This window comes from Epinephelus moara, chromosome 24, assembly GCF_006386435.1.
Source record: "Epinephelus moara isolate mb chromosome 24, YSFRI_EMoa_1.0, whole genome shotgun sequence".
NCBI lineage: Eukaryota > Metazoa > Chordata > Actinopteri > Perciformes > Serranidae > Epinephelus > Epinephelus moara.
The window spans coordinates 51,861,368-51,880,412 of NC_065529.1; the positions used below are offsets into that span (position 1 = coordinate 51,861,368).

At 45.3% G+C, this 19,045-nt stretch overlaps 1 protein-coding gene across 1 annotated transcript in view; it reads left to right on the plus strand.

Moving 5' to 3' along the window:
- Positions 1-19,045, plus strand: part of LOC126385742 (metabotropic glutamate receptor 7) — a 397,617-nt gene that overhangs the window by 312,631 nt on the left and 65,941 nt on the right. The gene's annotated exons all lie outside the window — the stretch shown is intronic.

The window sequence follows — 19,045 nt, forward strand, 5'->3', positions numbered from 1 at the left end:
TGGACTGGTGGGTGGAGTCATACAACCACAGGGTGAACTGGTGGGTGGAGTCACACAACCACAGGATGGACTGGTGGGTGGAGTCATACAACCACAGGGTGAACTGGTGGGTGGAGTCACACAACCACAGGATGGACTGGTGGGCGGAGTCACAACCACAGGGTGGACTGGTGGGCGGAGTCACAACCACAGGGTGGACTGGTGGGCGGAGTCATACAACCACAGGCTGGTGATTCTAGTTTTAATTTATTTGTTATTTGCAGCTGCATTTCTTGATATTTTCTTTGTGAATTACTGATTTGATTGAACAGGTCGTGCTTGTCGTCCTCTGTGTGTGTAGATATTCAATTCGCTCAGATGTTTGAGGGAAACTTTGTCTCACATCAAACTATGATTTTTACCGGTCGTGTGGATTTCCAGGCCTCTTGTTCAGCTGCTGAACTGAGGTGGTGATTGAGAGGTAAATTTGTTTATTGCAGAAAGATGACAGAATCTCACTGATTGTGATATTATTGATGATGCCAGTTAGAGTAAAAAAATAACAGAAAAAAACTTTCCACTGAATGAATAAAGTTGTTTGTGGTTTTCTTGTTGATCAGACTGAGGATAGTTAGCAGGATGGAAAACACCCACAGCTGCACTACAGACTAAATACTCTTATGAATATGCATGCAGGTCCATCTATCAGTACATTTGTTAGTGACATCAGATCTTGTGGTAACTGCAGTTTTACGGGCCGCACACACGCCACGTTTTTTTCGCCATCAATTCATTGTTTTCAGTGTCACCACGCAGCAGGTGCTCGAACGCCAGAGCTGTCCGTTGCAGGAATCACGTGTCTGACCAATCTGGGGACGTCCACATCCTCCCTGTAATGTGTTGTCATGTGAGCCAGGCTCGGACACACTGGAGGATTATCAGGCCAGTTCACACCAGATCTGACCATCCTCACAGCTAATTAGAGGCTTGTTCAGGACAGATAGTCGGAGGAGATTATCTGTTAGTGTGAGAGGGTTACAAATGTATTAGGCTGTTGGATCAGGATGGGCACAACAGAGCCAAATGGACCACACCACAGGAATGTGTTGAACACAGACAGCGCTCCTGTTCAGCTCGTCGGTGTATTGTCAGAACTGGACGCCGACATGCCGCCACGCTACTTAAATAAAAACTGCTCACACGTGCATCTGTCACTCTGTCCATAGACTTTACACCAGGATGACATCACACACATTAAAATGGTGGATGGGTCCAACAACCACTGACTTTCACCCAGGAGGCCGGTGTTCACTTCCTGTAAGACTGTAAAGCCAAACTCTCCTTCTTCTTTTTCTCTAAACCCAACCACGAGTGTGTCGACATCCCAGAACGTCAACAACCAACACACCCAGGAAACCTTGGATGTCATATGTGGACGTGGAAAGTCCATGAGCAAACGTGACGAAAATGAACGATCTGATTCAACGTGAATCAGATCAGATCAGATGATGGATGAGAGGAGCAGCTGCTGCAGAGACGAGTGAAAGCAAACATTCAGACCCAGAGTAACAAACGGTTAAGTTTCAGTCTCACTGTGTTTGGCGTTCTGCTGCTCCGTCTGTGTCCACAGTGCGCTCTGCCCCCCGTCAGTGTGGTGTGATGAAACACTGAACACTTTATATAGTCACTTAATTTTGGTGCAAAGGAAAAGACAAGGAGCAAAGAGATTTAGTCCACTGATTAATCACAGGTGTGTGTCTGCACCTGGTGCTCTGCTGTTCACATGGCAGAACAGAGAAGATAGGGGTTTTGAGAGTAAGAGGCCGCACACATGCTGCGTCTCTAACCGCCTGGAAAACACAAGGTCCGGCGCTGGGCGCTACTCTGTGCCAACTTTCAAGGGCACGGAGACAGGTTGTGTCTGAGGTTGCTAAGCGACCATAACCAGCACCATATCAGAGCCTAATTACCTGAGGTCAGAGCTGATTGTCTTCTAGGAGCTGTCTGTAATTGTGTATTAGGCCAAAACATTGTCTGTGGGACAGATGTGACGCTCTGACAGCTCTGCACTAACACGATCAGCTTCTCCTCCATATTTATCACACACTGATATTTACTGAAGAAGGAAAGATATCTGTCAGCTGTGATTGGTTGGTCCTCGTCACATGACATGCAGTGTGTGCTGCTGCCTTCCAAAAGTTGGACTCAGTTTATTTAAGGGTGCAGCCGTCGGGCCATGAAAAAAGTGTTCAGGAATGTATGCACGCCATGATGGTGTCGCTCTGCCGTTTGAGCGCACCTGCTGCTACGCTGAAAATAATGAATTTGAGGGCACAAACATGCGGCATGTTTACGGCCCCTAATGCAGTGAGAGCAGTGATGTCACTGCATCTCTCATTATATTCATTCATTTTCCGTAACTGCTTATCCTGTTAGGGGTCACGGGGGGTGGAGCCTATCCCAGCTGACACTGGGCGAGAGGCGGAGTAACCCTGGACAGGTCGCCAGACTATCACAGGGCACTGCAGCAAATATGAAAAACTAATGACATGAGGTCTGAAGGTCTGAACTTAAAAGAGGAAACAGAAGAAAACTTTGAGCGTGTAAAATAATCGGTGAAGTCACGCTGCGTGTAAACGTGCACAGTGTCTCTCTGTAGCTCTGCTCTGATCTCTGCTACTTTCACGTTAAACATGACGTCATTCACATTATCTCATCCACCTATGTGGGCGCTTTATACTTTTTTCTTTTCAGACCAGGTTTTTGTTGGTCTGACCAGACCTAATTTTAAGACCTACGCACCCCAGGGAGCACAGATGGGTGTGAGACAACGTGGCTGCTGGCCATGAAGATGATAACTGCATCTGTCTGAAACCAGCCGCTGTGCCGTGTGTTGCTGTGTGGCGGCCGCACAGTGAGGTAGCGCCTCAGTCTCGTCAGCAGAGCCATTTGTTGAGTGCATGAACAGAAAATCAAATGAAACTGAACAAATGAATGTTTGGATTCTTTCTGAGCTCTGATAAAACATGTGGTGAGAACTTCTCAGTAAAGAAACAGAGTGAAGTCTGAGTTGTTATTTCCTCACCTGTGGAGTGACGTCTGTGGTTTTAAGCCTCTGTGTACTCACAGCTGATAGTCTTTCATTATTCTGCTCAGAGGCTGCTGCTCTGTTTCCACAGATACTGTTCGCTGCAAAGCAAAGTGATGTTGAATTATTAACCAGACTTATCCGTCAGTAACAGACGCTGCGTTCCGGAAAGTTGGGCTGAGTCGCCGCGCCGCTCTGGAGAATAACGCCTCTGTGTCGCATCATTCATGCCTCAGCGTGAACACACTGGAGGATCTAACAAGTTTCTGCTGTGTGTCTGATCCAGTAAGAGTTTACACTGTGTTGAATCACAGCAGATCAATCTGTGAGAGGAATGCGGTCAATCCTCCACATTAGACCTCTGAGTCTGGTACCTGCCCCCTCCTCACACCAATCGCACAGTGGTTTCAAACCAGTACAGCACTGGTGTCGGTAGGTAGATGTACATGAGCCCCAACGCCACGCTGTTACACATGAAACCATCCAGCATATTAAATATTAGCTCCACCAGCTACAATATTTAAATTCTACTTACATATTAATTCATCACTAATGATAAGCTAATAATTTAATACAGTCTCAGACTCACGTGGGGCCGATTTTCTCTGCATTACGAGCACTTTACTTTTCATACTTTAAGTATAAAACATTAATAATACTTTTACTTTTACCAGCGCTTGTCAGAGACATCCGGTGTCAGACGCCGACGAAAGCAGCCATCCTTTCATGTCGGCATGACACGTGGCTGGTTGCCATCATTGTTTATTGGTGACTGACAGCGTCAGGGAAAGGTGCCAGGACAACAAAGAAAGTTGAGGGCGTGAGAGGAAAATGTTTTGAATTTTTGTCGACTAAAACTATGAAGGATAAAAATGACCACAATGTGACAAAAACTAATAAATATTTTCATCTTAAGACTAAATCTAAAGTCACTGTCAACACACAGGTGTGTGTGTAACGCCACAGATGACATCACAGACTGTCAGTATACACTGTACTCCTGCGTATACGCACAACTACACCACAGTAGTAGAGAAACATGTTGTCACAGAGGAAGTATCATACATGCTCCATGTGTTGCTCCTGCTGTCCTCGTGTCCTCAGCAGGTGTGAAGCAGCCATGTTTCCTTCCACTCTGGCTGTGATTTGAGCCGCAGAATTCTTCTGCTTCTGCATTCAAGGCCATGTCTCTGCTTCTTCACAACACTAAATAATTCACCTCGATAGCCCCCGGTAAGCCAGATGTGGCAGAGCTGTTGCTATTAGGCCTCCCATTATTGCTCCTTCCCTCCATCCTCACAACTCCTCTGTGTGTATTCTGCGCTGCTCTCCACATCACAGAGGGGAGCTATTACCGAAACTATATGTTCAAGCGTCACAGTCAGACCTAATATGATTTAGACGAGGTACACGTACAGTGACTTTCTGAGGCGCAGAAGAGTAATCAGCATATTTAGAGGATTAGTAACCTTTGTTTGAACCTGCTGCTGTTAGCAGAGTCGCAGAAGAAGAAAAGCCCGTGCCCCGAGGGGACGTCTGCCATGTTATGTATGGATCAATTATCTTAATGTGCCACGCTGACATACGTGCTCTGCCCCTCAGGTCCTCTTAAATCATGTGTCGGGTGATGTATGTAAATGAGGAGAGGGGAAATATTCAGGTGCTTCTGTGAGGTGAGAACATGTCCGCACGTTCACCTGTGATGAGGTTTGTTTGTTTCAGATGGAGAAACACATCATCGTGTTCCTCCCTGTGTCATGTCCTCCTCCTGCTCCTCCTCCTGCTCCTCCTCCTCCTTCTCCTGCTCCTCCTTAGCTCCCTGCTGGCACTGGGCTTTGCTGTGGCTTAATGGGTCAATCAGACTATGTTTCGGTCTGATGGGTCTCTGTCAGGCTTTATGTGGCCGTACTCTGCACCAGGACGACTCTGTCACTCTGCCGCCACAGTCCATCAGAACCACCGCTGTACCTCCGCAGCTGAAAACTCCTGCCGACCAATCACATGTATGAATACACACACACACAGTTAGATTGCCTCATTCATAACTTGGGAATCCAACCCGTCCTCACTGTGACCTCGTCACATGTCCACGTTTGGTCATGGACTTTCCACGTCCACACATGACGTCCAAGGTACCCTGGGTGTGTTGGTTGTTGACGTTCTGGGACGCCGTGTCAACTTCAGCCTGATCTCTGAGGACGCTCCGCTGCACAGCGTTGACATGATGCTAAAAGACGGGCCTCTTGTGGACGTTGGTGTGTTAATTGGTGGGAAATGACTCACTCTCCTCTGTGGTCCTCCCTGTTGTCCCCCTGGGTTTGGACGTGGACGTGTCTTCTTCCATCTGATCCTGCTGCTACTGGACGGAGTTAAAGAGGAGAAGCTGGCGGCGTTCCTCTGTACTGGGAGGGTCTTTGTTTCCTGGTGCAACAGTCTGTGTGTTTCCTCTTGGACGCTGATAGATGAGAGTCTCCTCCCTGTGGTGACGGACAGCCCAAACTGTGTGTCCGTCTCCTTCTGGACTGCTGCAGGTTGATCTCACTGACGTGGTGCTGAGAGGAGTCGATCCTGTGAGCAGCTCTGATGTCTCTCATCAACACTGACGGCCATGTGGCAGTTTGTATGGTGGAGTGTTGGCTGGTGCTTCATGCATGCATCAGGCTCAACCTGCAGGTGTTCTCCTTCTCCTCCTCCTCCTCCTCCTCCTTCAGGTCTGCAGAAAGTGTTTCCTGTTTCTTCTTCTGCTGTACAGACGTCAGCCATGAGAGTTCGTCCTGTCGTCATGTTCCTGTCCTCACAGTCGAGATGAGAGAAGTTTCAGGTTGGTAGAGAGCCCTCGAGGAAAACTTCTTCCAACTGTGTAGAAAGACACAAATTCTTTTGAGGTCGACACTACATGACCAGAAAAACAGAGGAAAAGGACGTATTTACTCGAGGAAGAAAACCTACAACTACCAGAATGCACAGCACCGCACAAGCCCTTAACTTGTACATTAAGGTAATATTTTGGCAGGGAAAGTGTTAAACGCTCTCGAAGGAGTCGAGGAGAGAGGAGAGAGGAGAGAGGAGTCGAGGAGAGAGGAGAGAGGAGTCGAGGAGAGAGCAGGCTCTCAGTGGAGAAGGAAGCGAGGATACATGAGTGCAGCCTTCACTTAAGTCTTTTACCGACAGACACACTTCCTGATTGGATATCAGTTATTGATTGGAGAGCGCAGAGCTGCAGCTGATTGGACCGATCTGATGCGTCCATACTCAGTCAGATATTGTAAATAAAAACACAGGTTAGATTTGTTTGTGACCTGAAACGTCTCCATCTTTATTTCAGCTGTTTGTTTCTGTGAAGCCAAGTTAACAACAAGTGTTGGAGATGTAAAGTAGAAATATTAAAGCTATTCATGTCAGTAAAAGTCCAGTAAAACAAATAAATGATGTCCAATCAGAAGTGGCGGTGAAACGAGGGGATGTTGGATCACCTGGTCGCAGCCGCACCACGATGTCATGTGACTCACTGAGGGATTCACACGGGAGGATTAAACAGTTCACATCCATGATACAGGATTACCAGCCTCATTTAGGAAATGGATGTTTCTGACGATGACATCGCCACGACACGACACAACACGACCCCTGCGGAGCTGCGTTCAACATCCACAGACCTGCACAGTCAGACAGCGTGACGTATAATATGAGGAGTCTGTCAGTCACAGTCAGAGCGCTCCTCAGGTCTTTAAACTCTTCACAGAGCGGACAATGTTATTTTTCTTTCATTAAAGAGAAGGACGCCGCAGGACACAGACAATAGTTTTGCCTCATTCATCTCCTCCCTGCTCCCCTCCTCTCTCCTGACATCTGCTGCTAATCCTCTCCAGGCTGGAGACCCCGTTTCATCCCATTCCAGCCTCAATTGAGATTAATTCAATTTATCACTTGTAATTTCTTTTCCCCCTCAGTAAACGCCTTGTGTATTAGCCTGGCAGTCGGTCTCCTCAGAGGGCCAATGTGATTATGCATGCTACGTGATACTTTGTGCGTTCGGGGTTTGTACGTGTGTCGTCTGGAGCAGCGAGGAGCGCGAGGAGGCGGGGAGTCTTCCACACGGCTCCTGTTGCTACTGTGTGTCCCTGGATGAGTCACACCCACTGAGCGGTCTCGCTTTGGTTGTTTGGTCCGCACCAGGGTTTGACTGACAGCTTTCACACTAGCCCAAACGAACCGTACTAACAGATGGACCAAACATGTTGGGAGTGAACGCAGCCTGAGGTTGTGTATCAGCTGTATATTGACATTACTGTCAGTGAGGCGTCAGCTGACACTACAGTGAGCGTAAAGACAATGACGGAGGGATGACAGGTCCTCTCTGCTTTATGAACCAACACTCTCTGCGAGACAGGACGCAGTCTGATGATCTGAGAGCCTCCATGATGTCACTGTGCACGGCCGCCATGGAAACACACGCTCCACACACTCCTCAGAAACACATGATCTGACAGGATGATTACAGCGTCTATCAAAGAGGAGCGCCGGAGCTCAGCGGGGAGAGACACGAAAAAAACACCAACGTACACATCAGTCTACACACACACACACACACACACACACACACACACACACAACCCTGGACATGCAAACACACACGCATACACATGAGTTATCAAATGACAGCGCCAAAGAAGCGTTTCCTGTTTTGACTGAGGAAGGGACGCAGCTTACTGAGACATTAATTCTTCATGCTTCATCTTCTCACAGAGCAGAACACACATTATTCCTCAAATCACACAAAACCTCATTTACGTGAAATTACAATCTGCTTTTTTTTTTTTTTCACGATATCTGAGTGACGTTGGTGCAGAAAAACGAACTCTGTGCTCCGTCTGCAGCTTCTGTTTTCAGAGGGAAACGAGTCTCCAGTGGGATGAATGTGACAGTTAAAGGTGATTGTGACCTGGCAGCAGCAGAGGCGGCGGCGGCGGCGGCAGCGGCAGCAGCGTTATCTGTAAGGCCTCAGAAATCTCTCGGCTCAACTCAGAAATCTGTGGCTGCTGGTCTTTCATGTGTGAGAGCCACAGAGAGAGAGAGAGATGGAGAGATTCTGATGGATGCTAAGCCTCATTAGGAGTAATGAAATTTGACCTTGATCTGTGTGAGAGCGATCCCTCCCAGCTGTGTTATCAGTCAGATGGAGAGATGTGAGCGAGCACTCTGAGCATCACTCTGAGCAGGTCCAGGATCAGCCGGCAGGTTTAATAAAGTCTTTCCACTGATTAGCTGAGAAAATCTGTCATGACGTCTCTGTGACTCCACACTGAGCTGTTCTCAAACATCATCTCCAGAAAGGATCGATCTGAAACACTGACTTTATGTTTCAGTGTGTTCCAGGAAAACTGAGCTTTTACAAAACAATGACGTGCACCCAAAAATATTTCCCCCATTGACCTCCGCTATAATCAGTCCTGTACTCACAGTCCCAGCACTTTGGTGCGCAGCAGGGTTTTGACGATAACTATATCATCAATGCTGTGACCACGCTACGCCACCAGGACTGACTCTATTCATCATCACTCTATTTCTTTTTCATTTAAACTGATGTAATAAACTAATAGAAAAATGTGCTACTTTGGCTCTGATGCAGCTTCCTGTCTCTGCCTGCAGTCTTCACTCTGTAGCCTCTCTCCAAGTCCCGCCCACAGCCCCATCTGATTGGTTACACGTCAGGTGTGATAGCATGTCATCACTGACGGCTGCTGTGGTGCTGCGGTGAGCGAACGCACTCAAGACTGTGTGTCAAATGTAAAATCTGTAAGAGAGATCAATATGTTTTACGCTGCAGTTCCAGAAACACCTGCTGATTCTGTTGCTAACGTTCTGTTGTATCGTAGTTACTTGATGTAACTTTAGTTTTATGAGAACAAGGATTGCAGGAAGAGGAAGAGGGAGTGAGGCGGCACCAGGACGGCGCAGTGATGATACACTTTCATACGCTGGATGTATGTAACACATGTACCTGCTAATGCTCATTCAGCCCACGTTAGACTGTTTATACGAGTCAGACGTCCATTACTGGGACCGGGCATTAGCGGCTAACTGCCAAACAGAAGTGATACGTTGCTTTTTAGCCGGGAAGAAAGAGTCCATGCGGTCACAGCCCCAGTTTAATGTGACTTTATCAGACAGGGAACACCTCCCACACTGTCTGGTGCCTAAAAAGTTGCCGGAAACAGTTTAAATAAAACCCAGTTTTGTTGTTTGTTGGTTTTGAACAGTGACCTGCGGCTCCTTGGTGTCACAGCAGCCACCATCCCCTCCCCCTCCTGAGAACAAAGTCAGCTCACATTTCTTTAGAAATGTTTATATGATGTATAAAACAAATGTATCGTACTCATGGTTTACAGAAACGAGCAGTGTTGATATTTGCGTCTGGCGATGGAGCAGTGATCAGAGTCACAGTGAGACACAACAGAGCTTTAGACGTCAAATCCTACGTTACTGAACGCAGGCTGAGAGCAGGAAGTGAGCATTAGTGCCACTGCGAGCAGCAAAGAGTCTGTTGATGTCACGTTAGCATCAGTGAAATCTCCTGCTACTAACATACTCAGGAAACAACTCTTTTGGTTGTCTTAGGCACCATCTCACAGAGAGCGTTCTGCAGGTTGCAAAATGCAAGACGCACCACACTGTCTTCTTTTTTTAAATTGAATGCCACCAGTAAAATAGATCTTGCCTTTTAATTGTTGCCAGGCAACCAGCCCATCACCTCGTCACCCTAACCTTCCCGTGTAATCAGTCTACAGTTTCTGTATCCTGCAGTAATCAGTGTGTAGCTGCTGCCATGTTGAGGCAGAGGGTACTGTCTGTAGCTCTGGTTGAGGGTGAGAGGCTGTCAGCAGATAAACAGAGATCTGTGTGGGTACATGAGACCCTAAAAAAAAAAAAAAGACTGCAGACACACGAGGTGCATAGCAACGCAAAAACAGTGAGCAAAAAGTTTCATCCTCATGGACTGTGTCCTTCCTCATACCACGTCAGCTGACAGCACATGTGTGAGTTTTTTCGCTTTGCTCTCAGAGAACATCTGAGATCAGTAAACACGGCCCCTCAACATGACCTCCTTGCTCTCATCCTAACTGCTCCTGACACTGATGCATCGATGTGACGAGTACCAGCCAATCACAGCACGTGGTTGGATCCATAATAACGAATCGTAGGGATGGGTGCAGTCTAATAGCTGCAGTGTGAGTATCTCACTTTGATGCAACTTTATATAACAAGTGATTTAAAAACTGTAACTGAGCAGTTTTCACTCACTGGTGTAGCTCAGGTGTCTCAGTGTGGACAGACGGAGACTCTGTGAGGACGCAGGTGGACGTCACATGGACAGATGCTGCAGTGTGTGTTAGCCTTGTTTAGCTCTCCTGTGTGTGTTTAGGTCTGAGGGAACCATCTCCGGCCCTGACGCCGTTTGTCTCCACGTTGACGTCCACCGTGTGAAGATGAAGTCTGATAAACAGTCGTGTTGTGCTCGCCGGGTTTTCGGCCCGTTGGTTAACAGTGTGCCTGTAAATACAGAGTCCCTCTCTGCTCTCATACCAACTATATGAACAACAGGGGAAGCATTTGTTTCAAAGATAAATCGAGCGAGAATTGTTTACTGGTGTTGGTGTCTGTTTTCAGTGATGTATACTGTCTCACTTCTCTCTGATGGAATGTTGTTCGCTCGTACAGGAGTTTGTCTTGCCCTGTTGTGTCTTGGGAATCCAGCTGAAAGGAATATAATTATTCAAATGTTCCTGTTTTTTTTCTTTTTTCTTTGAAGCAGGGTTAGAAGCGTGTTTTATTCAGATTTATTCAACACCCGAATGAAAGAACAAAGGCGGTCGATTTCTCACCTGTGCTGGGAAAACACTGCACATCCTCCCAATTAATGTACACTCTGTTTTCATTGTTTCCTTTTAAATAACCACAAGTCACAGCAGGTCATTCAAGACTGCAACATTTAACACTTCAAATAATGTAGAAATAAGTGAAGTAAAGCTGGTGTGCGGCCCCGGGGATTATCATACGGGCTGACGTCCACCGAAGATACTCTCAGCTTTACATCTGCTTTAATCCGTCCTGTTCAGGAAGTCTCGTTGAGTTGTTGAAGAGAAGATCGTCTCTTATCTTATGTTTTAAACTCTGCGTGTGTCCAACCTACGAAACAACTGCATCGTTTCTCACATCTCTCCTGCCGATGCTGGAGAAACATTAAAATGAGTCGACTCTTCATTCATGTGTCATGTCAGGAAGATTATCTCTGAATTCTGTCCCGGTTCAGGTTTAATTATTGGTATTGGTAATAACAGTAAAGGTAGGATTAGTTTGAATATACTTCCTTCCTTGTTTTTTATTTCCTCTCCTCTCCTCTCCTCTCCTCTCCTCTCCTCTCCTCTCCTCTCCTCTCCTCCATCCTTTCACCTGTCAGACCTGTCATGTACAGACACACAGGCACAAACACAACCCAACAACACTTCATTTACCAGCCTGTGTTCACTTTTGTTTTCAGTGTTCTTGCAATTAAAAAAAATGTAACCTTGGGAAAAAGAGAAATGCGTGTAGGCGTATAAACAAAAGTTAAGGTTTATTTACAGAAGGTAGGAGTGTACGAAAAGTCTCCAAAATGTTCCCAAAATACTACTGTCTTAAAAAAAACAAAGCTCTTCTAAATTAGCAATTAAGTGATTTTAATTAAGAACTCAACCAAAGCTGCCAAACTACCAAACTGAGCGCGCCTCGGGTTGCGCTGCTCGAAACTAGCTCTGCACAGGGTTCGCCACCCTGCGCCACCCTGCGCCGCGCCGGGAAACTAGAGCCCTAAGAATGAAACAAACAAAGAAAGGAACCAAAATCTGGAATATTCATTAACAACCTGAGTTTAAACCTTTCTCAACAAGGTCAACACAAATTTTCCTGTTTTGTGCGTCTCACCAAAAATCTAAGGTTTGCAGTCACACAATCATCAATTAACCTCTGATTTTTTTTTTTTTAAAGATATTTTTTGGGGGGCATTTTCAGCCTTTAATGTATAGGACAGACAAGTGTGAAAGGGGGAGAGAGAGAGGGGGTGACATGCAGCAAAGGGCCACAGGCTGGAGTCGAACCCGGGCCGCTGCGGCAACAGCCTTGTACATGGGGCGCCTGCTCTATCCACTAAGCCACCGACGCCCCTAACCTCTGATTTTTAAAAAAATATTTTGGAGATACATTTTGGTTATTTTTTGATTTGATTTTTTTTTGGTGAAGTTGCCTTCCAAATTTTGGCAGCAATTTTTGGAAATACATTTTGGCTTCTTTTTTTTTTTTTTTTTGCAAATTATTTTAAAAAGAAAATGTGCCTTTCAAATTTTGGTGAGTTTACAAATGTTGGCATTCATTTTTTGAAAAAAAAAAAAAAAAAAGGTGATTCTCAAAGAAAAGTTCAAACCCACACTTTGTTTTTCTTTCTTTTCTTTTTTGATTTCCAGAAACACTTTTTTAGAGGAATGCTTTTCTCAGGAAAAAAAAAAAATCATGACCAGATCTGATCTTAAATTTGTGATATTTCATCAAAATACATTCAGTTTCCTTTAAAATTCGGCCAAAACTAAACCATTGCAAGACAAGAGTGAAAAATGGAGGCTCTCTTTAACTCCAGGAGTTCATCTTCAACTTTTAATTTTCAAACATCAAAGTTTTAAAAATCTAATAACTCATTTATGAGGGAGGGAGGGACATCAGAGTCTCTCAGGGAGGATCAAGGAAAAATATTTGTAGCTTCAGGGAGGGTCAGAATAAAAACACCTACTGCCCTCCTCTGATAAATAAAGAACAGTCCCTGACCTTAACCAACTAAATGCCTCACCCTGACCCTGACCCTGACCCTGACCCTGACCCACACCTGACTGTAACCTGAGCCCTGAAACCAAGGCTGACCCTCACACAGGCCGATGGAAACGTCAGGAGCAGCCGAAATGTCCTCACTTTATAATAATGTCCTCACTTTATAATAATGTCCTCACTTTATAATAATGTCCTCACTCTGTTACTAAAATACATTTTTTGTCCCCACCATGTATCATACACACACACACACACACACACACACACACACACACACACACAGTCTCTTTAATAAGCACACCAAATGTTTTCACAGCTAATCACAATGTGACGTCTTAAACTGCCTCCTTACTGTGTATTTGTCATGTGACTGTATTAAAATGTATTGGTGAAGCGCGCAATGACGCTGTCGCCATGGTGATGCTGTCGGGGCAGCGAGACTCGTCTGATTAGTCTGTTTTTCTTTCTGCTTCTCATTCGGTTCCCGTCACTCAGGCCTGCTGCTAATCTGCTAACTGTGTACATTCCGGTGCTCACGGCCCGGCGGGGAGCCGAGGATTTATTTCCTTTTCCATTCAATTAATCAATTTAATCAGGATCCACAGTCACCGCGTTAATGACTGAGGCACACATTAACGAGGAGGAAGCTCCGCTCTGTGTGTGTGTGTGTGTGTGTGTGTGTGTGTGTGTGTGTGTGTGTGTGTGTGTGTGTGTGTGTGTGTGTGTGTGTGTGGTTGACTCAGCTGAGAGATGCTTGAGTTTTGACAAGTTTTATTATGAACAGAGGCAGTTAGTCACAGGCGACAGCAGCCATTATGCACAGTGGATGACTGTACGGCGCCCTATAAGGCCGAGCAGGAAGAAGTCACATCATAATTTTCACACAGTCTCTTCTGTTCCGTGTCTGAGGGCGTGAGAGATTTGGAACAGCTCAAGTGCTGAAAAGAGTTTCATCAGGACGGATGCAAAGAGAAGTGAAGTGTAGGAAATCTCCGGTGTGTGTGGCGGCGTGGGCGGGGCCTGAGAATACAGACGCAGACAGACAGGTGAAGAAGTAGTTATGAAACAAATTATTAAAGGAGAGAAAGATCAGCTCGCTCTCGTCCCAGCTCGTCAGATACCGCCATTTTGTCAGAGGCCTTTCACATTTTCATGACATGCTAGGTATCCTCCTGCGTCTGATGTTGACGGTCCGGACGCCGTGTCAATTTACGCTTGTTACAAATACACTTCCATTTTCACAGGAAGTGTTCAGTTTCTGCTTGTGTTAACATTTTAAGCTGTGACTAAGAGAGCATGAAAACACACGTGACCTGTGTGTGACGTCTTCTGCTCTGATGAACCACTCGGAGCTGGTAGGTGGCGCTAACAGCCAGATTAATTCACCTCATGGAAAACTCTTTGTAGCTCTGTCATAAACAGCAAAGCACAGCAGTGATGAGTCTCCTCGTGTGACGACCTGCTCGCGCTCTGTCTCGTGGAAAATCCTCCGAAACTCTCAAAATGAATCTGTTTACATGTTTTAAGAAACAAATTGTAAAAACAATGAAGTGATGCAGTGGATTTTAAATTTGTGCAAATGAAAGCAACTATAGAAAAACATTATATCTCCCTGTTTAACATTTTACAACATTTAATGGAGCGACAGTAAAACATACCTGGACAAACAGCAAAGGACAAAGGTGTTGAGTGACCTCGTGTGGACGACCTGCTCAGGCTCTGTCTGGAAACATCATGCTAGTGTGAGCTAACAGCACACTGACAGTGTTTACTGCTCACAAGAATAATAATAACCAATATTTAAATGAATGAAAACATGGTGAACTTAATGACAAGAAATGAAGTCACACACAGATAAAGACAGCTCGACCTCTGTCTGCCTTCTGAGTAAGTAACTTTATATTTGTCCACAGACGTCGACAGGTCGGTTAGCTCGTGTAAAATCCTCCATAGCTCTGAAAATGATTCACAGTCCTCTGCTGTTTCCTGCTTCAGGCAGATACTGAGCTCCTTCAAACTGAATACCATCTCAACGTAAAGCCTCTCAGCAGAGACATATGTGAGACACAAAGTGAACAGACAGAGGTCACATGACGACTCTGTTATCACTTTTAGCTGGATTTAACCTCGCCCTCATTGACGCTGTCACACACACAATGCAGTAAAGTCAAATTAACAGTAAACAACAAACACAACTGTCCTCCCCAACCTACCAGCTCACCCTACACAAACTAAAGTCAGAAACAAAAAGACATTTACTAAACCCTGCTCCCTGGGAACGGCACAAACAGGAGAAAATGGCAACCCAGCCCTGCAGCTTTAAAGTTAATTACAAACCTCTAAAAGTAGATTACTCTCACAAAGCCACTGAGGCTGAGCGCCCAACAAAACCTCACCGCTTTCACTCAGAAACAGTCGAGGTTTGGAGGCTGACGACACAACGCTGCTGCCGTCAGACAGTCTGATGGAAACAGGGATTTCAGACCGCAGACGGTGATGGACGAACCAATCAGCAGCTGATACTCCTCAGGCCAAACCTGCGACTACGGCCAATCAGAGACAGACACCTGTAGTTTAAAGGACAAATCAGAAGACACACTCTCAGCTGAAACAGAGATAATTAGACACACATCAGCATACAGCCAGAGGTGAAGCATATGGAGGTTTATTGATGCCACAGAAAAACTGATCAGTATCAGGTAATAACAAGAAACTTATCTTACAATAATAATGATAATAAACTCTACTCATACATGAAGTGCAGCACAAAGCACTTATCAATAAGGACATTATAAGCTCTGAGTGCTTCACATGAACACAGACAGAATGGACATACAACAGTCGGCTGAAATAAAGACGTGAATCAGTTTCTCTGCATCTTTTTCATTCAGAAATAATCGAACCTTAGAGATGTTTCTGTCTCTGAGGTGGAAACGTGTTTTTGTCACCTTGTTAATGTGGGACTTGAAGCTGAGATCTGAATCAAGGATCACACCAAGACTCGTCACCTCAGATTCAATCAGGAAGTTAATTTCCTTAGATTATTAAACAGCATTTCTCTTTTTGTTTTAGCAGGATTTCAGTTCATTTAACTTTTAAAATATCATGCATTTATTTATTGCTAAAAGACAGGTAGTGATGGAGTTCATGGCTGTGGCATCGTTTGGTTCAGCACAGATGAACAGTTACGTGTCGTCTGCGTCCAAAACAGAGCTCATGTTTCTCCAAGACTGACGTAAAACTTCCTCCCTTTAGTTTATGTTTTGAACCAGCTGAACACACAGTCAGTCTTTAGAAGGAGGTTGGTTTTTCTGACTAAGATGTCACGGTCAGTCGTGCCAAATGCTGCGCTTAACTCTCAGAGGACAAGATGTTTTTTATTGTTGCAAGAAACTTCTCTTATTATAACAAAGTTTTTCTCATTTTATGACGATGTTTTTTAATGTCATGTTTTATTTCGTCATAACATGGTGTCTTGTCACAATAAGAAAAAGTTTCTTGTTAAAACTTTAAGATATGTCGTAAAACGTGAAAAACATCTCGTTACAACAACAAAGTTTTAATGATATTACTGATGTTTTCTTTTGTCTTGGCAGTTCCACACTAGCTGTAAGTAATTAATATGAAGGTGGAAAATGTCCAGTTACTGGTCGCTCTAACTGGTTTTGGTAAGAATGCAAACACAGGAACCAACGCAGGTGACACCAATCTGATATCAGACGTTTACTTTCATGTTAGACAGAGGTTAACTTTCGGTCGGAGTGAAATCACGTTGACAACATTTTAAATGTTTAACACCGTTCGTGTTTTCTGGGCGTTAACATTTTGACGTTTTGCAGGCGTTGGGTTTGTTCTCCAAACTTCATGACTGAATGTCGTTATTCTACGTCAAGATGACGTTGGCATGAGACGTTTGGAAGACGTTGGATTGTAGTCACTGAACACAACTTAAAACCAACAAAATGAAAACGCCATCTGTCGTCTGTATTTTGGGTCAAATTGATGTTGGCATTCGACGTTGTTCAATGATGTCGCAGCTAAACTCAAATATCAATGTTTACTGACGTCGGTGGCCAGCTGGGTTACGCCTCCAGGACAGAAATAATTCTGATGAATATCCACTTTAAATAAATATTTTAATCAGCATCCAGTTTCAAATCAGTTCAAAAGATCAGGTTGTCACATGACGGCTGGCGCTTCCTGTAAATAAAGTTTTTCTCAGTGTTCCTGAGAGGTTTGAGCTTCACTGTGCAGTTTGTTTTCACATCCATCCTCCACCTCGTCACGTCCTCACTGTGACCTCGTCACATGTCCACGTTTGGTCATGGACTTTCCACGTCCACATATGACGTCCAAGGTACCCTGGGTGTGTTGGTTGTTGACGTTCTGGGACGCCGTGTCAACTTCAGCCTGTTACATGCATTGTCTGTTTTCAAAATACACTTCTGTTTTCACAGGAAATGTACAGTTTGCATACAGTCTCTTTCAAAATAAAAGCACTACGTCGGTACAACACCGCCAACAAGGTATTTTTTTTTCCCTTCAACAACAAACACACATGAGGTTACATTTAGGGCAAAAGAACAGGCTTTGGTTTTACAATCATACAGGAAGTGAACACCGACCTCCTACTCTGACTCTCGCCCTCTTAACTTACGATGTTGTATCGCCGTGTTTCCCCCTGATGTGTCGACGTGACAGGACGGCAGAAGTCACTGCTCAAGCGCCTTCAGAGTGAGACCTGGTTGTAAATCTCAGTTTAACCCCTGAACATACCTGCAGGATTTATGACATCACTTCCAGTTTGGAGCCAGTCTCGGTGAAAAACATGACGCCTGCAGGTCACAAACACTCAGAGACATTTTGTGTCACTTCAAAAACAATCTTTACATATTCAGATATTTTGTGTTTTGACACGAGGTGCAGATATTCAGTTGTTTTTCAAACTTCCTAAAAGGTGACTGAACTTCTCCATATCTTGAAAGACAGATCAGACACAAATGATTATATACAGCAGAGTATCTTTATGTGTGGTGAAAGGTGTCTACAGGGGATCTTTAGACTCATCTGCCAGGGCGGAGGGCGTACATCAGATAAGACAAAGGCTGCAGCACAGCATGTGTGGAGGAAAGGAAGGACGAGAGGCAGGAGAAAAGGAAACCAATGAGCCGCAGAAGTCAGACGCTGTATTTTTAAAAGCAGTTTCCTGCAGTAACGTAATGAACCAACAGCAGCAGGATGGAAACACAGAGCAGGAAGGCAGAAGGAGAGGCGGTGGGGGTGTCGGGCAACGAGGAGTCAAGGCCAAAAAAAAAAACTGCATCGTATCCATGGCAACGGCGCGTAGATGCGATCAGTGTTTCCTCAGAGGTTTTTATGACGAGCTCAGGGAGCTAACAGGGCCCCCTAAAGGCCGGATAATGAACTGCAGCATGTGGCTGCTGTGAGGGGACGGAGGAGAAGGAAGAGGAGGAGGAGGAAGATGGAGGAGGAGGAGGAGGAGGAAGAGGAGGCAGCACATGGATAAACTGCTCTCAGCTAACAGTGACCAAATACAACCCCAGTTTGATCCAGTCTGATCCCAGGGAGCCACACGGGAAGGTTCCTGTTGTTGTTGGGTCATTACTGAATGTTAGAGACGTCTGCAGAGACACATCTGGAGTCTGGGGACAAACAGGAGTCCATGAGAGGAGACACACAGAGGAGGATGAGACAGAGGAGACGGGACTCATCACACAAACACAGTGACAGAGACGCTGTCCTTCCTCAGTATCTGTCCCTCTGTCCGTCCTCACAGGGGGTTTGTTTTGGACGGTTTACAGTGTCTTTATTCAGACGGAGACTAATGTGGGGACATTTTAAGTGCTCACCTGACCCGCAGCGTACAATGACATCAAGGTGGGCCGACGGTTTATCGACACCCGAGTGTGACAGCAGAGCAGAGGAGCAAAGGTCTGCCGGGGACTGATAAGAAAACCAGAGGGACGAGGCAGAGAGACGGAGTCAGAGAGAGAGAGAGAGAGATGAGGAGGACATACAAACATCAACAACTCTCACTCCTTCTCTCTTCTCTTCTCTTCTCTTCTCTTCTCTTCTCTTCTCTTCTCTTCTCTTCTCTTCTCTTCT